Genomic DNA, 9,676 nt, shown 5'->3' with positions numbered 1-9,676 from the left:
GCTGTTTTAACTCACCGACTGAAGACATTGGAAGTGTGTCATGAATTTCTCTGTCATTTAGATAAAGCATGGCAACAACACTTCCAGGGTTAGAGGTCCCATTCCCACTGGGGTCAGCCATACCATAAAAATGTATGCACTCAGGGAACTGACAGGCTTTCAATAAAAGCATACACAAACTGGCCTATATTTATAAGCTGTCTTGATAAAGTGAAAAGGTGTGTACATGGGATCATATATTTTGATGTTCAGATAAAGGAAGAGAGAGGTTGCGGCTTTGCACCCACCCTCTCCACACAACCCATTTTAATGAGGTCTCGTTGGACTGACAGTCTGAAAGAGGTCAGTCTGATGTTGTGTGAGGTGGAAGGAGAGATCACAGATTTCATACGAAACTAGGCCAAGGATAGCAGAGAACCTCAGCAGTTACTGCAGATGCTGAGTGCTACACTCAAAAATCTGTTGAAAGGCAGACCTTTAGCAAGATCTTGTCAAGAATTTGCAAAACAATTGAACACTACTGAAAAAAAAACAAAAAAAACATGGTGCCTTGCAGAGTCGGTTTTCTACCAAGCAAGTTGTGCCTTATTTGGGGTCTTCGCAATCTGTGCTGTGTTGAGATGGACTGACAGCAAATTTTGGGTAAACCACTCATTAAATTTGGTCTTTTACAAATCAATTGTGTATATTTCCACATCTTTTCCTTTGGTGAATATCTGTGTAAATATTTAAATAAAACTCAAATACATTTACATTTATACTGTGCATGATTAAACCTCAGAACTGCTTTAACTCACCTTGTCCACCCTGTGATGCATTGGGATTCAAATGTTTGCACAGTGCATTTTACATTCCTGGCCATGCTAGCAACATCACATGGGAAGCATGCAATACATCTGCACTACATGAACTGAAATTAGTAACAGTATAGCATGTTATTCAACACAGCCATAGGCTGTTCATATACAGTAATTAATCTTCAACTTACAGTGATATGAAATTGCCAACACCTCCTGCTTCCAGTAAACATGAACTAATTAAATTGGACATAGTGACAGCAGTTCTTTCTCAGAATTTATGGAAGACCTGCTTATTACAGCAACCTTGACAGTGGTTGTCAATATCAGTACATGTAATGCTTTATTAAGGAAGATGATGGGTTTGCAAAGAGTATATGTGTAGGGTGCGGTTACAATGATCAGCGATGATGTTTTGATTGGATTATATTTTCTGTGTCCTCTTTGGATTACAGATCACATAATTCTCTACTGTTACACATGTCAAACGCTATGCCAGATTCTGGTAAATTGAAGAGATTTTTTTTTTTTTTTTTTTTTTTTTTTGCCATGACATACTTTTTTCCCCTTGTCGTTCACTTTGTATACAGCCTGTCTTTCATAACAATCTTTACAATCATGCACTTAAATCACCTTACTTTTTGTTGGTACACAAGGATGACCCACCTCCCTATATACCTGTATATATGCAGTATGTCAGAAAACAAACACTACCAGGGGATTGAGTGATTCTAAATCAAACAAGACAGTCCGTGCTCTCTGTGGCCCCCACGGTTGAAAGCTAAGTTTGGTGTGAAGACCTTTGCTTTCTGTCTAGCCCAAGATCATTCCCTTGTCACTCACAGTCTGTCCAATTCAGCAGATCAGCATGATGGCTCCTTATGAGGCGCCTCCAGCCCCCCCTCCAGGCTGGATGCAGTCTCATTACTTTAGATAACAGTAGCTTTTGACTACTCTTCAAGACAGTGGAGCCTTTCCAAATCACGTAGTCTTTTAATTCATTTCGAGGGCCAGATGGCAAGATCACATGCTATGGTAACTAGTGCTAAAGATGTTACCCTTCCACAAATTCCCATATAACCCTTTCAGAATACATTATTCAAGTATTGTTGTGGGTTCTTGAACTAGCAAAGCATCACTGTCACTTGTCAGACTAAATTACATCAATATTGCACATCCACACACACACACACACAAACACAGACACACTCACACAGAAACACACTATCTCCTTACAAAAAAGACTCAACCATCACAAATTTTTTTGTCAGCATCTCTGTGGCATCCAGTGCCAAATAATACTTTGCAGTAGGCAAGTGCAACCAGTTGGCCAAAGAAAAACTGTTGTTAATTATGCTCCAGTCTCCCACCACTTTGTCGATGACCACTGTCAGATGCTTTTCTCTGATGTCCTTTTTAAAAAAGCACATGACCTTTGTGTGGGGGCATCTTCATTTGTTGGCTGTCTCTCAGTATCTGACTGCTAAAAGGTCACCTTCTGTTTGACAGAATGGAAGAAGGCGGCACATTGTAGCAGTCACATCAACTAATGGTGAACCAAGTTTTAAATGTAGTGGTTTTTCTGCTTATTTTTTATTTGCAATCTTTTGGAATCAAGAGACAGATTGGTAACACTTTAAGATAATGATCAGTCATAAGCCATTTATAAGCTATCATTTAATAATTAATTAATAATTAACAAATACTTCATACATGTTTTAAAATTATTAATAAATAATTAGTTATGTTAATTAAATATTCACAATTTATTAGCAGTTAGCGGCCAATAGCCATACTACTGCCGCTGTTAGCTGTAGCACAGTTGCCATTAGCTGTAGCGCCTCACATTCTCCTGGTGGCTCCACTGATCTAAGCCAATCAGCAGTGGATGTTTTCCTGGAAAGAAAAATGGACTTCAGGTGCGTTTGGTTTTAATCATTTTAAAACATGAATCATTTTTGTATTAATCATTAGTGCATTATTAAGTAATACCTTATAAATTCTTATTACCAATCATTATTATAAAGTGTTACCTCCCCATACACCTACACAATCTCTGGATTCCTCTTCACTAGCCCTATAGTGATTCTGATTCTGACCATGGTGAGATTTATACAGCATAGTGGAGACTGACAGCTTCTGTTTGCATTATAGAGATTCAGGTGAATATTCAACACACAGCCATCGCGTTGCTAGTTACCTAGCTTTGGATTAAAGATTTATAGTAAACCTACAAATGTAGGGATTCTTTTCACATATTATGTATTATGCAATATAAACAAAGTGCTTGGACAAAAATCCAAATAGAATAGAATGGAGATATTTTTAATTGGAATGCATCATAAATTGCATCATTTGAGTGATTGGAATTCTTTATATTACACTCCTTAGACAAAAAGTCATTTCATAAAGGTGTGTCTGAAGCCCACTTAGGACATGAACTCATCTTTTCAGTTGTTTTTCTAATCTTGATTTTACTATTATTTTGCATCTAAATGATATTGAATGATCACAAAATATATGGACAAGGGGTGATGATATAAGGCAAATATTTTGTTTCATGAATTTGTTTTCATAAATTAAACATTTAGTAACACTTGTCAAAAAGTGGATTAGAAGACGGGCTTAAATGAATACACTGACTTTTTGGCATGTTGTATTTACTGCCTTTCACTAAACATGACACGCAGTAAGGAGACAGACTAGACATATGGCAGAGATGTATATACATGCCTTGTACTTGCTTTATCCAGCAAGATTCAACACCATCCCTTTGTGTTTTTACAACACACACCAAAAATGTGTTTTGAATAAGGATGAGCATAGACTGACAGAAAAAGAAACAACTCATGAGCTCCTATACAACACTGGAAGAATTTTACATGTTCCCACGCCTAGCATGGTTCCAAACAATGAACATCAGGTCATACTGTAGGAGATTTTATTTTTCTTTCATGACATAAAACATGTCTTATCTACATTATCACTTGAGTAACCTTGGACTGTAATCTGACAATGGAGTTATCCAGAAATATATCTGTCGACCTTACATTATATATTCAGCACACAATTTTTCAAAGGAACACCAATAAAGAGCATCATGAATGCTAATAAGGCCCTGCACATCCCAACTGCAGGGAAAACAGTCTCCGGCTTGTAGATGTATCTTCTGACTTTTTTTTTTTTGCATGCATCCTTCTTAAACGGTGACCTGCCATGACCAGAATGAACGTAGCAGTGCTGCACACTGATGCTGACAGTTGGCTTGCCAAGTTTTCTAGCAACCTCTCCTCATTAATTCAGCACAAGTCGATGGTCATCTTGAAAAAATAGAGCACGCTGACTCTCCCACTGCGTTCTCTGACAGTTGTGTTATCATTAAAAATGATTACGATTCTAATAATGCTTATGTTTTAAAAGCCCTGTTAGAGATTGGAGGGGGAGGGGGGGCAATTAAATTACCTCCTACCAGATATGAACCTCCTGCCTTTGTGGACTTCACTGCACTCATCACAATCTGGGCTATTTTTCAAATAAGCAATTTTAATACCTGGCCTTGTTAAAACCCTCCCAGGGTGCACAAGGTTGGGGAAATCAAAATTGAAATTTAAAATGCTGTCTGCATTTGTATAAAAGGTGAAAGCACTTCTAAAACAAGACCATCTGCAGATAATACTGTACAGTGTGGCTAAACTCAAAGTGCATGCCAAATTGACTTTCTTTGTTTTGATCTGTCTTCAACTGTCCAAAAAAAAGGTTAAACTGTTCCTGTGAAATGTTGATGCAAAGGGTAACAAGTAACCAGTTTTTAAATGTAGAGAAAGGAAAGCATGCAATGCCCAAGAGGGAGGGGAAAAAAGTGGAAAAGTACAACTAAATTTAAGCTTTTGGGGATAGATAGATAGATAGATAGATAGATAGATAGATAGATAGATAGATATAAACAGTGTTTTAGAATGTAATCCTTCAATTTGCATTAATACTCCACAAACTCACAAGATCTACAGCTGCCACTGAAGAGCCCCTTAGGCAAAGTCCTATCAAGTATTCTACATTTGTAGGACAAGCTGTCACTTTCTCTTCAGTACATTGTGCCACCAATTATTCACTGGTGTTCTCAGATGAAAACCCTTTATCCCTCCTGTTATCTTCAAATTTACTAACATCTTTTATCCTTGGGGTCAATTTGACCCCAGCAATTTAAACCAGAAACTGATTATAATCAAAAATTTTTACCCAAGTTAATGTGTCAGGTACTTTATGTTTCTTTGTTGACTACTTAAATAGCCCCACCCCCCCTTATACATCCAGAATACCTATTACGGAAAGAAAGATCTTTTTGGTGTTTTAATGGCTTTATATTATTTACTCATATATATTACTTACTCACTATTTATTTATTCATTATATTAAGTACAGATTTTTGTTATTTATAACATTTGGAAAGAAAAACAATTTCTGTTATCAAGGATAGTAACATGTATTATGTTCGGGGTCAATTTGACCCCAGGAAAAACAAACACATTTTCAAACATTTAGAAGGATTTTATTTGTAAAACAGAACATCGTCATCATCAGACCATCAGTAAGGAACACATAACAGTTCTTTATTTACAAAAAACACAAAAAGTAAATTTGAGCATTGTGTCAGGGATTGTTCTATGCTACTGTAAGTGCTATGTATGCGAATATGTATGTGTGAGACAGAAAAAACAAAGTTACGTAGTCACCAAAATGAGTTTGACAGAATACGAACAGACAGAATATGAACAGCATATTATTTTTCCTACAGGCCACCAGAAGGTACAGTCCAGCCTTTTGTCTGCACTACTGTGCACATGATGTGCATAGAGTGTGTGCGTGCTCCTTGCAGACGTATTTCTTGCATTTCACACAGGTGTTGCTGGTCGTGGAGTCATTTCTGTTGGGACAGACCTGGCACCTGCCACGTTTCCTGCCTGCAGTTTGAACCACTGGAGGAGTTGGGGTGTGTGTCTCCGTTTGGAAGTCCTTCACAACTGTTGCAGCAGCTGTTGATGCTCTTGGAAGGCACCGTCTTCTCTCGATATGAGGTTTCACCAGCGCGTAACCCAGCTGCTCCAGGAAAATCTACCTTTGACTCAGTTTTCCGCTGTTCCAGTCCTTGTTTATTTTGCTCTATATTACAAAGGCATTGTAGGCGCTCACATCAGTGATGTTGAAGAAAATGACAAGGGGCCAACGGGCAGTCATGCGTTGGCAGCTGTATGTGTTTGTGACCTTGTCCAGGTTATCAACCCCTCCCTTTGTCTCGTTGTAGTCCAAGACCATTTGTGGCTTTCTGTGTTCTCTGGTGCTCAGGACAGCATCTTTGTGCATGGTGCTCATCAGCAGGACATTTTTCCCTTTCTTGGGGCAATAGGAGACGACAGTGGCTCTGTCAGTGAAGGCAAACATTGAAGATGTTACCTTCCTGTTCTTCATCGCAAGAAGCTCAGAGGGAAGCTCCGGTTTGTTTTTTTCTCACTGTCCCCAACATGGTAATCTTCCTTTTCAGCAGTTCCTCACCCAGGGCATACGATGTGAAAAAATTATCACATGTAATGTTATGACCATTCAGTCCTTCAGCCATGTCTAGTACCACCCTAATTTCCCTGATTTTTTTCAGGTGCTTCCCCAGGGGATTTACCAGTGTACACCTGGATATTCCAGGCATAGCTGGACTGTGCATCACATGCTGTCCATATTTTGATACCATATTTGGCCGGTTTGCTTGGTATGTATTGTCTGAGGGGACAGCGCCCACAAAATGCAACCAGACATTCATCCACAGTCACGTGGGGGCCTGGATTGTAAAGAAAGGGTAATCGCTGAATCCACTTGTCCCATACATCCCGTATTGCTGCGAGTTTGTCACGCTCTTGTCGGCCCTGCCTTGTTTCTCTCTCATCAAAGCGTATGACACAGGAGAAAACATGGAATGTCTTTAGAGACATGTTGGCTGGAAATATTGCCCTTCCAGTGTCAGCATTCCAAAGGCTTGCTGTTGCTTCGCCTTTTGACTTGTACACTCCTGCCAAAATGAGCGACCCAATGTAGGCTTCCAAGTGGGTCACATCCAAGTCTTTCCAACTGTCCCTATACACGCGCCTCCCCTCTAAGTTTGTCATCTCAAGTATATCCTTTTCGATTGATGGTGTTACTAAGAGCTCAAATGCTGATTTGATGTCTTGGACATGGCTGACAGCGTATCTGGTGGGGCCTGGAACCATTTTGATGACATTAGCAGCACTAAGTCTACCCTGTCGTTCAAGTGGGGAGAGGGACCATAATAACTTTCCATTTTGGGAAGGTAACGTGTCTGCTGGTGGTTGAGAGACAACAGCAGGGTCAACACTAAGGGTCTCATTCTCATCAGAGGAGGATGCCTCATAATCAGGGTCCTCCTCAACATTATCCTCTGTCTCAGACACATTCTCCTCTATGTCACTTTCACTGTCAAAGAGCTGTGACAAAACCTCATTGACAGAAAACCTTTGCTTAGAGGTCATTTTCAATTGAGATAAAGAGAGAGCACAGAGAGCACCAAGACAAATGGTTTAGAAGGCTGCTGTGCAAGCTTTTATATGATTGCTCCTCCCATATGTTGTGTGAACTATCAATGTCCTTGCGGGAACCATATTTCCCCGCCCCCACGGCACGGGAAATATCAAAGTTCTCGTGGGAATTATGTTTTCCCCTCCCCCATGTCATGTGAACTATCAGTGGTTCTCGCACTACTACAGGTATGGTTATGTTAGGTTAGGGCCCTAAAGCAGAGGGAAGTTTTTTTGAAGATTATAAAATTGCATGTTATAGTGACCTCAATATCATCCAAAACAACCAAAACAAATGTGTGTAAAATGTTGATATTTCTCATTTGTTTTATACGCTAACATCGGTTCATCGGTTGTTCTTTGGGGTCAAATTGACCCCAAAGAACACCGACGCGTACAAAGTGTGTACAGGACATTGAAAACATATCATCATGTTAATTTTATGTTTACCCAGTTGTCCCCATTAAATTAGGAAAAGTCATTAAATATGAAGCAAAAAATGATGTCAATCATTTATTTAGAGACATTAAACATTGAATGGGATCAAACTGACCCAAAGATAATAGGAGGGGTATGTGCACACAGGTTTTTTTTTTTTTCAGGAATACAGAAAAGAAAGCAGTTTTTTCATTGCCTGCCAATCATTTTAAGGAATTATACAATGCAATTTTAACAGATTGCAAGAGCCCAGTATCTCTCTCAACACACAAATACCCATTTAAATGCTCCATTCAAGAAAGAAAAAGAAAAAAGAAAAAAAAAACACTAACATTGCAATTATGTGGTTTTTCCATGACAGCAGTGTGATACTGCATTTTATTTGGTAACTTTGATCCAAGGCTGAAGTCTTACCACTCCACACCACTTTTGTCTCTAGCTATTGTCTGATCATAATACACTGAGGGGTTCAGCTTTGGATCACTGTGTGTGTCTGTCTGCTGTAAGTGCTGCATGCTAGGATGCTCGTCTCTCAAAGTTTTGGAAACAGGTGATGTGGCCCAGGGACATTCGGCATCAACAAGTGACAGCTCTAGTGTTGTTGGGTTTCTTTTTTTTTACCTTTATAATATTTTACAGGGAAAGAAGAGGAATTTCAATATTGTATTTAAACCAAGTTTGCCATGTCAAATTTTTAATTTGTCGAAAGTTATCTCCTGACATATACGTTGCTGCATTGCTGATGATAGGAACTAGTCTGAAGGGAATCGTGAGCCTTTTTCCTTAGGTGAAATAATAAATTGAGCATAAATTGGGGTCTTGCCAATAAAGTATTATCTCTGTGAGTGAAAGTTAGAAAAAACAAGAATCATGTGTATGCACAAGGCTAGGGAAGATTTAAATTCATAGCAGTTGAAATATTAGCTGATATTAATTTCCACGTAATAAGACATCATAGTAAATCCAAATGTTAGAAAAGGGAATCAGATTTAATTGATTTGTCAGCTGTTGCATATGGCTATTTAACGTTCCATATCTAGAACTGATAGCAATAGTATAATATATATAGTATATATATATATATATATATATATATATATATACTGTACCATTGGATTCTATTGGACTACAGGATATAAAATAGATCCTGTAAAGCATTACATTGGTATGGATGAAAGCCTGGCAAAGTGCTTTCTCAAGGAATTATTCTGAATATTTTTTTTGGATTCTTCATGGTTTCCAGAACGTTTTAAGTTATATTACATATGCAAAGCAACATGTGTTCTGGCCACTGCACAGGCACTCTAAATACTCTCACAGACAAAAAGAAATTCTTTGGCTATTCTCCCTATTCAGTCCTATCCACATGTAAGGAATACTACCCCCAGGAAAACCCTACTGCTCTGAAAATTCTTTGTAAGCTGAATCACTTCCAAACAAGTGGGGGGGGGGAGATTTTCTGCTGTGCACAATGGATGAAATACTCAGCAGGGGATGCGAATTGGATGTTCCTTGAATACTAGTTATAAGACGTACACAAAATACTTTCCCTCTGCCTTCTGCTCTGCTTATGAAATGTACTGGTAATATGATTAGACTTTACATGCGTTGACATGTTTTTTGGCCACCGTCAAAGTGAAATTTGTCATCATTTGTGGGACTCACTGAATGTCTGTGCTTAGTGGATGAAATTATGTTTCCCACAAACTCACAGATGATATCCAGTCAACTCAATATCTCACATAAATACAGTGAGCACCAAAAGCATTCGGACACCCTCACACTTTGACACAGTTTTGACTTAACACTCTTATTACTCTGGATGTGAAATGTCACAAAGAACTATAGATAGTCTTTTTTGTTCAT

The 9,676-nt window shown here is 38.6% G+C and overlaps 1 pseudogene; it reads right to left on the bottom strand.

Moving 5' to 3' along the window:
- Positions 1-5,624: 5,624 nt before the first annotated feature.
- LOC139646191 (piggyBac transposable element-derived protein 4-like) lies at positions 5,625-7,327 on the bottom strand (annotated as a pseudogene).
- Positions 7,328-9,676: the final 2,349 nt, after the last annotated feature.

This window comes from Centroberyx affinis, unplaced genomic scaffold (genome assembly GCF_046629955.1).
Source record: "Centroberyx affinis isolate AG114_WGS23_722 - 3 ecotype Tasmania unplaced genomic scaffold, CSIRO-AGI_Caff_v1 ptg000083l_1, whole genome shotgun sequence".
NCBI classification, from domain to species: Eukaryota; Metazoa; Chordata; class Actinopteri; order Beryciformes; family Berycidae; genus Centroberyx; species Centroberyx affinis.
Note: the sequence above shows the minus strand (reverse complement) of the source record. Positions and strands in the feature narration are given on the sequence as shown.